This window comes from Heptranchias perlo, chromosome 23, assembly GCF_035084215.1.
Source record: "Heptranchias perlo isolate sHepPer1 chromosome 23, sHepPer1.hap1, whole genome shotgun sequence".
NCBI lineage: Eukaryota > Metazoa > Chordata > Chondrichthyes > Hexanchiformes > Hexanchidae > Heptranchias > Heptranchias perlo.
The window spans coordinates 6,844,127-6,859,435 of record NC_090347.1 but is presented as its reverse complement, the minus strand read 5'-3'; the positions used below and the strand labels follow the sequence as shown (position 1 = coordinate 6,859,435).

Here is a 15,309-nt window from a genome sequence, read left to right as displayed (position 1 = left end):
AGCAAGTCAGTCTATCAAACAAAATTCCTGGGGGTAATTTTAACTTTTATTGCCGGGTGAAAAATGGGTGACAGCGAACAGCCGCCACTTTTGCACCTGCCCGATTTGAAGTCAATGGTATAAAACGGCCGCCGATTCACTATCAACAACTTGCATTAATATAGCACCTTTAACATAGTATAACGTCCCAAGCTTGACAGGAGCGTAATCAGACAAAAATTAACACCCGAACCAATATTAGGGCAGGTGACTAAAAGCTTGGTCAAAGAGGCAGGTTTTAAGGAGCGTCTTAAAAAGGAGAGAGATGGAGTGGTTTAGGGAGAGAATTCCAGAGCTAGGGCCTAGATGGCTGAAAGCACGGCTACCAATGGAGGGGTGAAGGAAGTGGGTCATGCACACTGTCGCTCGTTTTTTGGCCAGCGTTAAAATTAAAATGACCCCCCATGTGTGATAGCTTATTTTCTGTGCGACTCACACATCAGATTTAAAGTTGCTTCGGGATTTCATTTTCTTACCAACTTTCCTTGGTAAGAAAATAAATCAGACATTACTCCATTACTTGATCTATTCTAGTCAGTATTCCTCAGTCAAGAGGGTAGTTAAGCAGCCTGATCCTTTACGAGGAATCTTCAACATCTGAAACGGCAGCGAGGTTAGAAGAGCTGCCTTGCCACCCGCTCAAAGCTGGCGTCGGGAGGGCTGAAATATCTTCAGGTTTGTTTGAGCCTCATTTGAATATAGCTAGCAAAATTGCAGGCATCTAATGAGCGCTCTGCTGCAGCTCACTGGTTGTGTGAAATCTTGAGCCAGCCAGCCGGGGTGGGTGGGGGGGAAGGAGAAGCTGATTGAATGCAGGCCAGCAGCAGACTGCAGTATTTTTATGGGGCCAGCAGGAAACTTCCTGCTCCTCCTGGCTCAAATGGGCACGTGTGTGTGGCGCATGCCCCACCCATTTGTACTTCAAAATTGCAACTTGGGTCCTGCAATGGCATAGGTCCACGATTTGCATATTTGAACAGCCTCCAGCTTCTTTTGGGTGAGTACGTTGGTCGTCCATTTACAAGCCTGCTTGAAAATTGCATCAGATAGGCCTTCAGCATCCAAGGGGCAGCTGAGGAACCCCACGACCCCCACACCCGATTTTCAACTGTCGGATGCCTGTTTTTAAGGCGAGAAACAGGTGGAGTTGGTCAAGACTGAGCAGACTGGCGTTCTTTTCTCTAGAAAAGAGAAGACTGAGGGGTGACTTGATAGAGGTCTTTAAGATTATGAAAGGGTTTGATAGGGTAGACGTAGAGAAGATGTTTCCACTTGCAGGGGAGACCAGAATTAAGGGCCATAAATATAAGATAGTCACTAATAAATCCAATAGGGAATTCAGGAGAAACTTCTTTACCCAGAGAGTGGTAAGAATGTGGAACTTGTTACCACAAGGAGTAGTTGAGGCGACTAGCATAGATGCATTTAAGGGGAAGCTAGATAAACACATGAGGGAGAATGGAATAGAAGGATATGTTGGTAGGGTTTGATGAAGAAAGGTGGGAGGAGGCATAAACACCGGCGTGGACCTGTTGAGCCGAATGGCCTGTTTCTGTGCTATACATTCTTTGTAATTCTTCGTGGCGCTGTGAAATTCACAAGGGGAAGTAATCATTGGTGTGGGTAACCAAGAGGAGATGTGATGCAAGGCAATGAGAAGACACAACAATATGTGACACGAAGAGATAAATGTGTTGCTAAGGTTTTTCTTTGTCACGTATATGTTTAGTCCAAGAACGTAAAGTATTTGGAAATGTTCTTCATGGTTTTACACAGTTCTCTAATTCTGTTTCACAGCATTCACATTTCGAGCTTTTTATAAAACCTTTCTTGGCAGATGCTATTTTTAAAAAAACTGTATACTTTGAAGGCAGGAAAGTTCTCTGAGCATCCAAAAGGGTTAAAGAGCTATAACTTGTCAGTGAAGAGAATTAGCGCTTTCGTGCTTCTGCCAAGGTCCATTTGTCACAGAAAAGACCAAACAACACTGAAAATCAAAGCCGATCTTTCATGCTACACTAATTTTTGTACATTTAAGAATTTCTAAGAAACATTTGGGGCATAAAAGCCTCGGGTTCAATAGCAGTCCTCTCAGACTCTAGAATTTGTCAGTGAAATTTTACCTGAAGTGCAGTTATTTTATGTTCCTGTTACCATGGCAATAAAATGCCTCTAGTTCTGTCTTCACAGAAGGGTCTGTCAGCCTATCAGTTGATTAACAGAGTATTTCAAGTTGATAGTCAAGAATTTCTGACGTAAAACCATAAAACAGAGTGACAGTGTGTGAAGAAAATGTGTTAGGGCAACGTTCAGGCGTCAACAAACCCCATATATCCGATGTAAAACAAGAAAAGAAGTGTCAGTTTTGTAGGAGCATATTCAAACATTTGTCAGAAGTACTTGAAGATGTTTTCAAGCTAAATTTCATGATTGCAGATATTCCAGATTTGAAATACTGTAGATGGCCCCCAAGGAGTAGCAATAATAGCCTACCTAACTGAACTGAAGCATTGTTATGCTAATTACACAAAGGTGATTTAAGAAATGGCACCTTAAATAATATCTGTGAATAAGAATTTTAGTGAAATTTAAGTAATTCCTCACATCCCTAAGTTCCCAATCTCCACTGTATTGTGTTGTGTGGCAGTGTTGAAAGGATTGGAGTCTTTTGTCTTCTGACTATTCCTCCCTTCCTTCGGAGAAGTATCTCAGCTGTGCTCAAAGAGCCTTGGGACATTTTGTATGTTAAAAGTGGTATATATATATATATATGAAAATTGTTGTTGCTGCTGCTGCCTGACAGTTCCCTTAAATGTCCCAGCTTGTTGGCTCCTTCGGTTGCCTCGCTTTATGGGAATTGTGGTATAAGCTTTTATCCTACTGCACTGATACAGATAAACTCTACTTGCACTACAGTTAATATTTATACATCCAGCTTTAGTTTGCTAAACGGTAATATGTCAAAACAGTATTTTAAAAGTCTTCTTGGTAATTAAACTATTTTGCACTTAGCATCATTGTGATACAATATTTTTATTTAAGCCTGCATACAAATCCTTCTGCAATTATGAAACAAATAATAAAACCAGTCTTGAATACTACCATAATACCCTTAAATGCACCAACTTTCAAGTCATTGAGTACAACCAGTAAAATAGAACGGTGGGTGACACATTGCCACCTGACCTTAGCGTAGGAAGGTGTCAAACATGACAATTTAACAAAGAACAGGACAGCTGAGAGGAAAATGTAAAAATAAAAATTCAACTAGATCAGTGGATAAGTCAATGTAGGGCCCTCCTGCACAACTCTTTACTGTTATGGAGTGACACTGACAGAAGCCAAGAAGTTGGCTTTCTGCCTCATCTTTTTGCCCAGGTTATGGTGGATGATGGTGGAAAGGCCTTTAAGAAGGAAGGCCAATGAAGATGTTCCAATATGCAACATCTTCAAAACTATTGAAACTTGTATCAAACGGCAGCCACAAATCAGCACCTGGTTCATAACTATTGGGTCCTCAAACCTTTCTCCACAAGGGTAAATATTTCCATAGCTTGCATGGAGTGCTTCATACAGAATGACAGGACTGTAGAAGCTGTGTTCTTTCTTAAAAAAAAAACTAAACATTTGACTGTCGCTTCTAACCCGACCTGTCATTAAAATTTAGCTTTCGTCCGAGACCAAGAAAACATTTTGTGGGTTAAGCTATTTGTGCAGTAAGCCAACAAGAATGGTTTTAATATTGGATTTTTAAATTATTAAAACAAACACTTATGTGCCTGGGCATTACTTTTTCTATAATTCATAGTTTTGGAAAGATGTCAAGGCCTTAGAGTGGGTGCAGAAGAGACTTACTAGAATTATACCAGGGGCTTCAGTTATGTGGAGAGACTGGAGAAGCTGGGGTTGTTCTCCTTCGAACAGAGAAGATTAAGGGGAGATTTGATAAAGGTGTTCAAAATCATGAATGGTTTTGACAGAGTAAATAAGGAGAAATTGTTTCCAGTGGCAGAAGGGTCAGTAACCAGAGGACTCAGATTTAAGGTGATTGGCAAAAGAGCTGACATGAGGAAACATTTTTTTATGCAGCGAGGTGTAATGTTCTGGAATGGACTGCCTGAAAGGGTGGTGGAAGCAGATTCAATAGTAACTTTTAAAAGGGAGTTGAATAAATACTTGAAGGGAAAAAATTTACAGGGCTATGGGGAAAGAGCAGGGGAATAGGACTAATTGGATAGCTCGTTCAAAGAGCTGGCACAGGCACGATGGGTCGAATGGCCTCCTCCTGTGCTATACCTACTATGATTGGATTTTTAGAACAAATATTACACTAACCACTATGATGCTAATATCCAAATTATTAATTCTTAATTTTCTAATATCATTAATGAATGACATGATGATCAATCCCCTTTTACATCCTTTGCATTCAATAGTGTTGTCTTTTTGATTGCCTTTGCTCAGAAAACTCGAATCGTTTTCCAACAGATGGCATAAAGAAGATTTTGACACATTGGTTTTCTTCTCAAACGAACATATGGAATTACAGAACCAAAAAATACCATTGAGTCTACACCTTCCAACAGATCATGGACATTTTGTACTATTGTGGCCCTTCATCAACTTATTTTCTCTCCTGAAAAGACAAATAGGTGCAGATAAACTTTCTAAGAAAATGAAACTTTATGATTTCTTCCTAACCTGCAGGAGACTCACCTAAAGTTATAATTTATAATCCTGATTGGTTGTATCCACAGGTGAAATTCCCATGGCCCAAATAAATTAAAGCTACAAAATATGTCTGGAATATTTAATTATCAATGTTTATACTTATCCCTGTTACCTTCAATCCCTTTGCAGAATTATCTCTATGTTTTTGAACAGGTCAGATAGTCTTTCAAGATGTCCATTTAAAGGCCTGGTGTCAATCTTTCTTTTCCATAAAAAATTTAAAATAGTACACAATGTCATAACAAATAAGTCTTCACTTCATTTACTTTATTTTCACAAAGTTTGATAGAAAAATAAAGGCTTGACATGCACTAAATCTCTCATCTATAAAGCAATGAATTATAGAAACCTGTGAGTCCCTAGTTTTGTCAGGTTTCTGAGTAACAGTTAAACCTGATTAATGAAACAGTTCATCAAGAAACTGCAAATAGGCCCAGTGACCTTCTTGATCTGACCACCATCTAATAAAAATGTTAGGAAATTTAGAAAGGCTTTATAAATCTATGACTAGTAAAATGGGAAATCAAAGGCAAGGGTAAGTAACCTGATCATCCTGGATGTTTCTCTTCTTTTAACAACTTTATCGATCCTCCTGCCACATTACTCAGATGACATCACCATAAGAAAGTCTTCAACCATTCTAGACTGGCTGAACATTTTCATTAGGCCCCTGACCACCTTTGTGTATTAGCTTGCAATAAATGCTCATAGTAAATTCATGGAGGAGTCAATCCAAATGTCTTCTTTTAAAAGAATGCAGCAAGTTACACAACTTGTATGAAGAAGCAGAAGAGAGAATTTAATTTAAAAAACCAAGAAACAATGCTGTTGCCTGCAGAGAAAACCACTCCTAAGAGTTACAAATCACCCTATGCAAAATCTAGAGAAATTCCTTACTACTCCCCTTACAGGATGCTGATTTGCCTACTACACTATTTGCCTCTCTAGCTCTCTCACATCTTTCAGGACCTGATCTGACAATTTTTCATCCTTTCATTTGTTCTTTGTACCCTGCCTTTTACAAACTTACTCCCAAAAACTATTTCCTCACTTTCAAATGCAATTTGTTTTTCTAATGTTATCCCTTCATCCTTTTAGCCACTTTACTTTCTGTGGCAAGTTTTTCTCCCCTCGTTGGGACATGCGACCTTCTACCCTGCCTACCCATCTATGCACCTGTTCCTTGCTCAGAGGTTGCCAGGCAACCGATTCCCAGGCCACTGTCAATGTTGCTCTTCAAACAAACAAGAGTGGTTCAAGTGACTCTCTCTCCAGTTCTCCTCCACCTATGTGGGGAAATGCTTGGCTTCCACTTAGTGTGCCAGTCAACTCATCACAATGGAAATTGCAGGTATCACAGCACTCTTTGGTACAATATAGTGGACCACGTTTTATATATAATTAACAGTAAGCATAAAAATCTATGTTACATTTAATACTGACGCATGCATGTTACCACTTCCAGTATTTAATTTCAGCACATTATACTGATTCAGATCCTGGTTCATCCCCTCAGACATAAATTACTGCAGAAATTAAAAAGCTAGTCTTCACCTTACTACTCCTTTTTAAAAATCATTGCAAAAATCTAACGTATCTCTGTGGTGGTGTTTATGGGTCAGAGGCTCACGACTATGAATACCCCATTCTTTCTCTGTCTGCCTAGATCTGCCACTGTCGCTAATTTCCTAATGTCCCTGCTGATGTGCTTTCATTAAATCATAGAATGTTACAGCACAGAAACAGGCCATTCAGCCCATCACATCTGCACACCTGGTGTATTTTTCTATGAGCCACCTAGCCTAATCCCACTCCCCTACTTGCTCTCAAACCCCTTTAATATTATTTTTCAAGCAACTATCTCATTCACTTTTAAAAGAAATTATGCACTCTACTGCAACAATGGTTTGTGACAGAGAAGCCCAAATTCTAACCACAAATTCTAATTGGTGGCAGGACTGAAGAAGTTAGTCATTTAGTGGAATTGAGACAGACTGTGGTAGAAACCAGTTTTATGAGTCCCTGAAACGTGTGTTTTGGGAAGTTGTTTTTTGTGCATAGGAGTGCGTGAGTGCGTGTGTGCCACAATCCCCCCTCCCTCCACTCAGTGGCATAGTCTTCAGTCATCATAACCCTACATGCTGGAACTTCTTTTATATATCCTTCTACTCTGCTACATTGCTCCCCATCTTCAAAAGCGTCCTTAAAAATGATATGACTATGCTTTCAGCCACCACCCCTTACTTCTTTTAATTTCTCTTCAGTGTCCATTTCCCCCTTTTATAAAGCACTTCAGGATTTTCTGCTACTTTAATTGTACTTTGTAAGTGCAAGTTGTTGTTGAGTCTTAACAGGAATTAGGAGTATCTGTGTAGAATCACAGAATGTTACAGCACAGAAATGGGTAACTCGGCCCATCAAGTCTCTGCTAGCATTCTCCTCCACCACATGAGCCATATCCTGTTCATTTCCCTAATGCCAATTGAATAGTTTTGTCCTGTAGACTCGATGCTCGCTGTAAAACTGTCAAAATTCACTTTACTTAGGATCTTGCCAGCCATCACTGTGGATTTTCAAATCATCACTCTGGGTTGGATTGAGACCCAGGTCCTAGAGATAACAGATCAGTGTACAGACCCAATATACCATACTATTCTTTGCATCTTTTCATTTTTGAGGGGGCAAGATTCAGATTCATTTTTCTTTTCCACTTTTCTAACTAGTTATGTTCCAAAATGTCTTTTTTCTTGCACTTTCTACTCATGTGAACAAATTATTTTTACTTAACCATTTCTAGCAAGTAATATTTTCAGCAATCTGACATGCAGCCTATCTAACAAATAGTCTCTTGGTTCACAGAACTGTATTTTCTACTAATCCTGACTTAAATTGAGTAGGTCCCTGACTAGGGTCAGTGGAATTTTTGTACATCTGACTATTTCAAAACTTATGCCTTATGCCAATGTCCTTCGACCTTTGTTCTTAGAGGAAGTTGGTATTCTGGTGTGTAATAATTCTAAAATATATTTCATTATGTTTTGTGTCTCTTTTGGTAATACCTAAAAAGAAAATCTCATCCAAAGTGCCTCTTTCAAAAATCATATTAAAATAAGTTACCAGCTTCACTATATTTTTGTTTTTTCTGCAGCTTTTTGAACATTTGTGTTCATACTGATTAATTAATCAGAAATGGCTTGTACCACTTAGAAACGTTCTTGTCATGCCCAACCTGTTGGTGTAGGTGAAGCACACTGAGCAATGTCATCTCCGTCACATTATTCAGCCTGCATGGAATTGAATGTTTCACTGCAGGCAAGTATCTATATATTCGGAAAAAGCTGAACAGCCCAGTGTGTTTGGTCAATATAACCAAGCCGTGCAAAGGTTATACCTACCTACTGGTGAATTTTCTACTCATCTCAGGGTCGGTAACCAAAGGACACAGATTTAAGGTGACTGGCAAAAGAACCAGAGGTGACATGAAGAAACATTTTTTTACGCAGCAAGTTATGATCTGGAATGCACTGCCTGAAAGGGTGGTGGAAACAGATTCAATAGTAACTTTCAAAAGGGAATTGGATAAATACTTGAAGGGAAAAAAATTACAGGGCTTTGGGGAAAGAGCAGGGGAGTGGGTCCAATTGGATAATTCTTTCCAAGAGCCGCCACAGGCACGATGGGCAAATGGCCTCCTTCTGTGCTGTACCTTACTATGATACTACTAATGTGGGGTGGAAATTATACCAAAGGAAATGAAACAATGCTACTGAACCACTGGATCAAGATATTGGGTAGGTTTTGATGGAGTCGACACAGTAGTTTTGGTTTCTGTGTCTGTAAACTGGGATTTTCGCACTTCATTTACGCAGCTATGAGCATAAACGTAGTGGAAAAATCCGAACACGACAAGGGTAAAAGTCTGACATTGTGATGGAAGCAAATTAGCACACATACTTGAAACGACAGGTTTGCTGAAGCACCCTGAGGTTAATGACTACATTTCTCTCTCTTTGTCGTGCTCAGTTAACTCCTCCAAGGCAATTCCACTGGTGATATCATCAGCAATCAACGTTCACACAAAGAAATAGAAACAGACAGAAATATAGGATATTAAATTAGTAGCTCTTTGCTACTGTTTTTAAGGGGTGCTGATGTTACAATTCCTTTTTCAATATTATCTCAGCATCATAATTTTATGTGAAAGTGTCACAAAATTACAGAATAACGGAAAGGTAACTAAATGCCAGTTCCTAACATTATGTGTATTAGAATAGTTGATTTTAATATTAATTTTTGCAATGATGAAAAACGGACATCAGTCATTTTTTATGATTGTGAAGTGCACATGTTCAGCTAAATTTGTCACAATATCAAGACAACTTCTCACAAATGTTTTGAAATGACCCTAGTTAGAAGCTGCTTATACATGAATTATCAGGTGAGGCTTTTTTTTGTGGTGATCCTCTAACTTTTTACCGAAGTTCTATTTGGACTTGCGTCTCTGCTGCCAAAAGGATGGATGGATAGCCTTCTGACAACACCCTTGAGTACTAGGAATTATGAGGTCAGGCTGCCCAGGGGTGGGTACTAAGCACAAGGCTGATGTTTTCCCAAGATGTGGAGGAGTGCAGAAGAGAAGCGCATTCAAAGGTCAAATCACCCTGGCCTAGTGCACCTTGGTCACTTATCAAGAATTACACTGGCCGAGGTCTGAGGCATGGTGCTCAGTGAAGGGAAAACCAGGACCAGGCAAGCTGAAAATTTTGTTTTTACACAAAGAAGCTTGGAAATGCTTTTGCAATATTAGCAGGTGAAATTACACTTTTTGATGTAGAGTCAGCAATTTAAAAAAGACTATGGGGGTGATTTTGTTTGCCTACTGCCCCGTTCACACTGAAAATCAGGGCAATCAGCAGACAAACAAAAGAAAATCTCTGTCCCATTAACTGCCTAAGGCCCACCTGACTCAAATTTAGAGTGCCTTATTTCAATATTGAAATAGGGGTCCTATGTTGGGTGCAGGTTGTAATTTTCATGCAGCAATGAGCGGAACATGTGCCACACACACACTATCCATTTGGCATTGCTTAAAGGTACCGTTGCAGGCCGCACAACAACAGATAGAATCGGTCATCTGAAAATTGTCTCCTATGTTGTCAAAACGTGAAGCTTTCTGGAAAGTCCAGGCACAGATCGCTCGTGTAATGCATTTCAGACAGTATTCTGTTCTGCTTAAAATGCTATTAGCTCATTCATCCCCTCATAGAATTTTATTCTTAATGTTCTTGATGGATGACGCTACTGCATATATTAAATTTTCTGGTTCACTCCTGGGAGTTTTATTGTAAGTAATTTCACTAATGGTTTAGGATTATGAAAACAAATTTGGGAACCTCTCTGTAGATAATTTTGATCCTGGCTTCGATGAGAATGTTAATAAAGAACAAGCTGCACCTTTACACTAATGATAGTTCATGGTGTTTGGAACTGTGACTGACAGCAATTTAGGGGAAAAAATTCAATAGGGCCTACTGTTGGACGCAGGTAGCGTGATCCGCTATTAACCTGCGCCCAATGGCCCCTGTGCAGGCAGGACAAGAACTTTGTCCGGTCTCAGTACTCATGGTCAAGCTGCGTTGAAATCCAGGTCTTGCACGTTGATTCAATGCAATTCACATTTTCCACCAGCAAGCACAGCTCCAATCTCTTAAAGGGAGGATGTCTCTTAAAAGCTCTTAAAGGTAGCCAGTACCTGTTATTTGCTAAAAATAAGAGAGTCTGCTGTCTGAACTGAGGTCAGGCATCATATACGTAAAACACAGATGCAGGTCCCGTCCCTATGTTTACACACTGATGAGTTATGTTAGAACATTGAATAAAGGTTGCGCACTACTAAATCCCATATCCTCCAATCTGCATGCCAGACCTCACCAATCTGCCGATCTGAGTTTGTACCAGGCCTGTGGGAATATGTGCACCAAGGTTCTCTGATGATGCACTAGAGGCCTTGGTGCAAGAGGTGGACAGAAGGAGGGACATCTTACAACCGCGGGGGGGGGGGGGGGGGGGGGGGCGATGGCAAGGGGCCCTCCAGACATATGCCCAAAAGGCAGTGGGAGGCAGCGAGGGACGAAGCGTATGGCATCATGAACATGGATTCAGTGCAGGAAGAAGTTCAATACTTTGGCACAAGTGGTCAACGTGAGTGAGGTCAACTGTCAAGTGGCGTCTCCTATCAACTGCACTACTAGCCGCATCCACTGCTCCACGCACTACACCTCCCATCACCCACATACCAACAAACTCTTTCCATCAGTATTCAACTCTGCCAATCAGATGCTTCCTCTCACCCTCACACATTACCACTGTTGCACGTCGTCCACCCACAACTCACAGGCCACACAAACTGGCAGCTATTCAACCATGACAAGCATATCACCCAGACACACGTCCCACTTTCTTGCAGGAGAAGGTGGCACATATCAGGAGGCAGAAAGTGGCAGTGGCATTTAGCCCCTCGAGCCTGTTCCGGCATTCAATGAGATCATGGCCGACCTGTGACTTAACTCCATAGACCCACCGGAGCCCCATATCCCTTAATACCCTTGGTTCACAGAAATCTATTAATCTCAGATTTAGAATTCACAATTGAGCTAGCATCAACTGCCATTTGCAGATGAGCGTTCCAAACTTCTACCACCCTTTGCATGTAGCAGCGTTTCCTAACTTCACTCCTGCACGTCCTGGCTATAAATATTAGGCTATATCCCCGTGTCTTAGTATTGAAGAATAGGAGACCTCCAAAGACAATTACAAATGTTTCAGCAGCCAAAAGCAATAATCCAGCTAATAACCTGTAAATTCTACACAGTCCCTTTAATTGGCACTGGTGGGGGTCCTCCAGGCACTCTAAGCCACGTTCAGATGGTCATGGTTAAGACTGTGCATAGAGTTGAGCTTTAAGTGCCAAAATGGTGTCTATCACTTTAAATCAGCATTACAGATTGTATCCATTTTCTCCTTACTTTACATGCAGTCGGCGTTTGGTATTTGCACGTGCGCTAATTCCTATACCAAGATGATGTCATGCTGGAAACGTGTGTGCGCAGCCAAGTCACCTTCTTGGATATTCGAGAGGCCACGTAGCACCAAAACAACGGGCCCCAATTTAGCGCCCACTTTTTTTGATTATATATGGAGTCAACTGGATGTCCGTTAGTAAATTAGAAGCAAATGAAAGCTTCAGATGTTACCATAAACCACAAGAGCAAAGCTTGAGTTTGATGTTTGCTTGCTGAACCTCAAGATTGTGAACTCACCTTCAATTCAATCAAGGTCATGAAATCAGTACTTCAACATGCTGTGCCTCTGTACTATCTGGAGAATTTTTTTCTTAAATGACTCAATTCATACAAAGTATAGTGTACAAATATGGAACATATATCAGATTCTTAAGAAACTGCAGTGAAAAAGGGGAACAAAATAGTAATCTAAATTACTTGGAACTTCAGCTCATTTATGATAAAACTTGCCATTTTTTATGACCCAATACTTGATCTGTATAGTGTTTATTTTGAGGTGTCTGCTATGTGGAGAAATACTACTTGCTGCTTTGAAAGTTCTACAAACTGGTACAGTGACGCAGTTGAGTGGGTCCATCTATTAGTTTCAAACATTAGAACTGGAAGATGTAGCTTTTATTGTTTGCTTATAACAGAACTCCTCCCCAACCACTTAAAGAAAAATCGACCAAGTATGAATTATGAGAAACTGAGAAAATTTTGTTGCTTGTCCATTTCTGATCATTAAAAAAAATGTAAACAATGAGTAATGATGATAGCATCAGTGGAAAAAGTGGCCTTAAGGAGTTATGGGGTCCAATATTGCCAAGGAGCTGAATGAAAATTTCCAGCAAAATTTATTTTTAAAATGACTGGGTTACATTGTCTGGCTCAGTAACTCCTCCGTGCCAAGTCCCTTGATGAGTTTATCTGCAATCACTAGTCTGAAGAGTTAAAACACAAATATTCAGAAGGAAGCTAAAGGACTTAAAAATAAGCTTCTTTCTAGTGGCTTGATTTTCAAAGGGAGCCCTGCTTGTGAGATTAAAGCTTTAAAGAATTAAATGTAAGATCAATGAAAATCAGAGCACATTTATGTTTTCTAAAAGGCAAAATCTCCCCTATATTTGTGGCTCATACATAGTGTTGGGACAAGTATCCTACAAATATTCAAATGGAAAATGAAATATTCCAAAATGTCCTCAGCCATCCAGACTGAAGTTAATGAGTTATGCTTATTTGAAGAGTGATTAGGGCTTCATTGTCAGCTGCAAGGTGAACTGAATTTAGTATTACACATCAACAGCTGCAGCCAATCCAGTTTATTTTCTGTCCAAGCCATTTATTTATAGAGAAAAAAGCAAGCGTTCACTTTTTCCATTAGTATGTTCAGTTGTCTTAAAGTAAAAGGCTTACAGGATGCTTTGTTATTTTTAAAGGATAATTATCTTCCAACTTGGCTCCCTTAGTTTCTGTGAGTTATGCACTGCCTGCAGATGGATGATCTGCTCCTGGGTTTTCACAAGATGTTGGTGAAAGGATCAGGAACACGTCTCCATCTTCCCTTGTAGGTGCATGGCCTCTGTTGGGTGCTTCTTCACAAAAGGCTGATATCTGTTGCTCACCAGAGTGGGCAACTGAATCCACATCCCACTTCTTCTTGGCCCTGCAGGTTTATCCTCCAGTGTGCCACTACTAATAGTAATGGATACATTATTTAGAACATGCCTTCAAACGCTTAGAAATGCTGAATTTTCACACTTCTTTTATCAGTTTTTAGCCAAGCTGCAAGTTAAGCATCTCATGACAAGATGGTAAAATGTTGGTAAAGGCCCCGATGTTAGCTGATATTTTTAATAGTTCCTCCTCCTCAGATACTGTCCCCCTCCCTTTCAAATCTGCCATCATTACCCCTCTCCTCAAAAAACCCACCTTTGACCCCTCTGTCCTTGCAAACTACTCACCCCATCCTCCAACCTCTCTTTCCTCTCCAAAGTCTTGAACGTGTTCTCGCCTCACAAATCCATGCCCATCTTTCCCGCACCTCCATGTTTGAACCCCTCCAATCAGGTTTCCGCCCAGCCACAGTGCTGAAACGACCCTTATCAAAGTCACAGATAACATCCTATGTGACCTGTGACCATAGTGAACTATCCTCATCCTTCTCGACCTGTCTGCAGCCTTTGACATGATTGACCACGCCATCCTCCTCCAACGCCTCTTCTCCGCAGTGCAGCTAGGTGGGACTACCCTCGTCTGGTTCCATTCTTATCTATCCAGTCATAGCCAGAGAATCACCTGTAATGGCTTTTCATCCTGCTCCCACACCATTACCTCTGGAGTCCCCCACAGATCTATCCTTGGCCCCCTTCTATTTCTCATCTGCACGTTACCCCTCGGCGATATCATCCGAAAGCACGTCAGGACCCACATGTACACAGACGACATCCACCTCTACCTCACCACCACCTCCCTCAACCCCTCCAGTGCCTCTGAATTATTACGCTGCTTGTCCAACAACCAGTGACGTGCAGAAATGTACTCCAATTAAATATTGGGAAGACCAAAGACGTTGGGCCCGATATTAGGAGGGCGGCGGGTTCGCAGCGGGGGGTCGGGTGGGCGCGTGGGTAACGCACCCAGTGAAATCGGGGTGCTCTGCATGCAATCGCAGGTTAAATGGAGCCACTTACCTGTGCTTCCGGGTTTCGCGCTGGTAAGCTGCGCAGCATAGGCTGTCAGCTGGAGGAGCCCTATTTAAAGGGGCAGTCCTCCACTGACTGACGCTGCAGAAAATAGGAAAAATTACAGCATGGAGAAGCCCAGGGGAAAGGCTGCTCCCAGGTTTAATGATGCCTCACTCCAGGTATGGGGTGAGGAGGAGAGGGAGGACAGAGATCTTCTCCCAGGCGGGCAGGAGGAAGCGGCCTGGCTCGAGGTGGCAGAGGAGGTCACCTGCACCACCAACATATCGCCCACCTGCATACAGTGCAGGAGGCGCTGCAATGACCTAAGTAGGTCAGCCAAAGTGAGTACACTTAATCATTCCCCGACACTCCATCTGCCACATCACATCTCCTTCTGCACTGCCAACACTACTCTGTCACATCACCCCTCACACCCACTCAAAGCTCATCCTCATGTTACCTGCACTTACTCACCTCGCCAGTACTCATCCCGCCACTACCACTCAACCCAATCCTCATACAATCTCATGGCTCTATCTCATACTCACCCTCTCATGCATCTCTCTCACGGTCAGCCTCACTCAACCTGCCACCACCTGTGCTGCAGCCACAGGGCATGCATCACATATGTGCAGTCGGAAGCATAAGGCAAACGTGTCATGAGCATGAAGGGGATGCACAAGGGTTTTTGAGGGTTTGTCATGGTTTTTACTTCGATTTAATTTCTGATCAACTCACATAACATCTTATATTGTCACCACTACTGCCAATTCTTTGCGAATCTTGTCTGG

At 41.4% G+C, this 15,309-nt stretch overlaps 1 protein-coding gene across 1 annotated transcript in view; it reads right to left on the bottom strand.

The window, feature by feature from the left end:
• Positions 1-15,309, bottom strand: part of LOC137341043 (cytoplasmic phosphatidylinositol transfer protein 1-like) — a 282,882-nt gene that overhangs the window by 137,434 nt on the left and 130,139 nt on the right. The gene's annotated exons all lie outside the window — the stretch shown is intronic.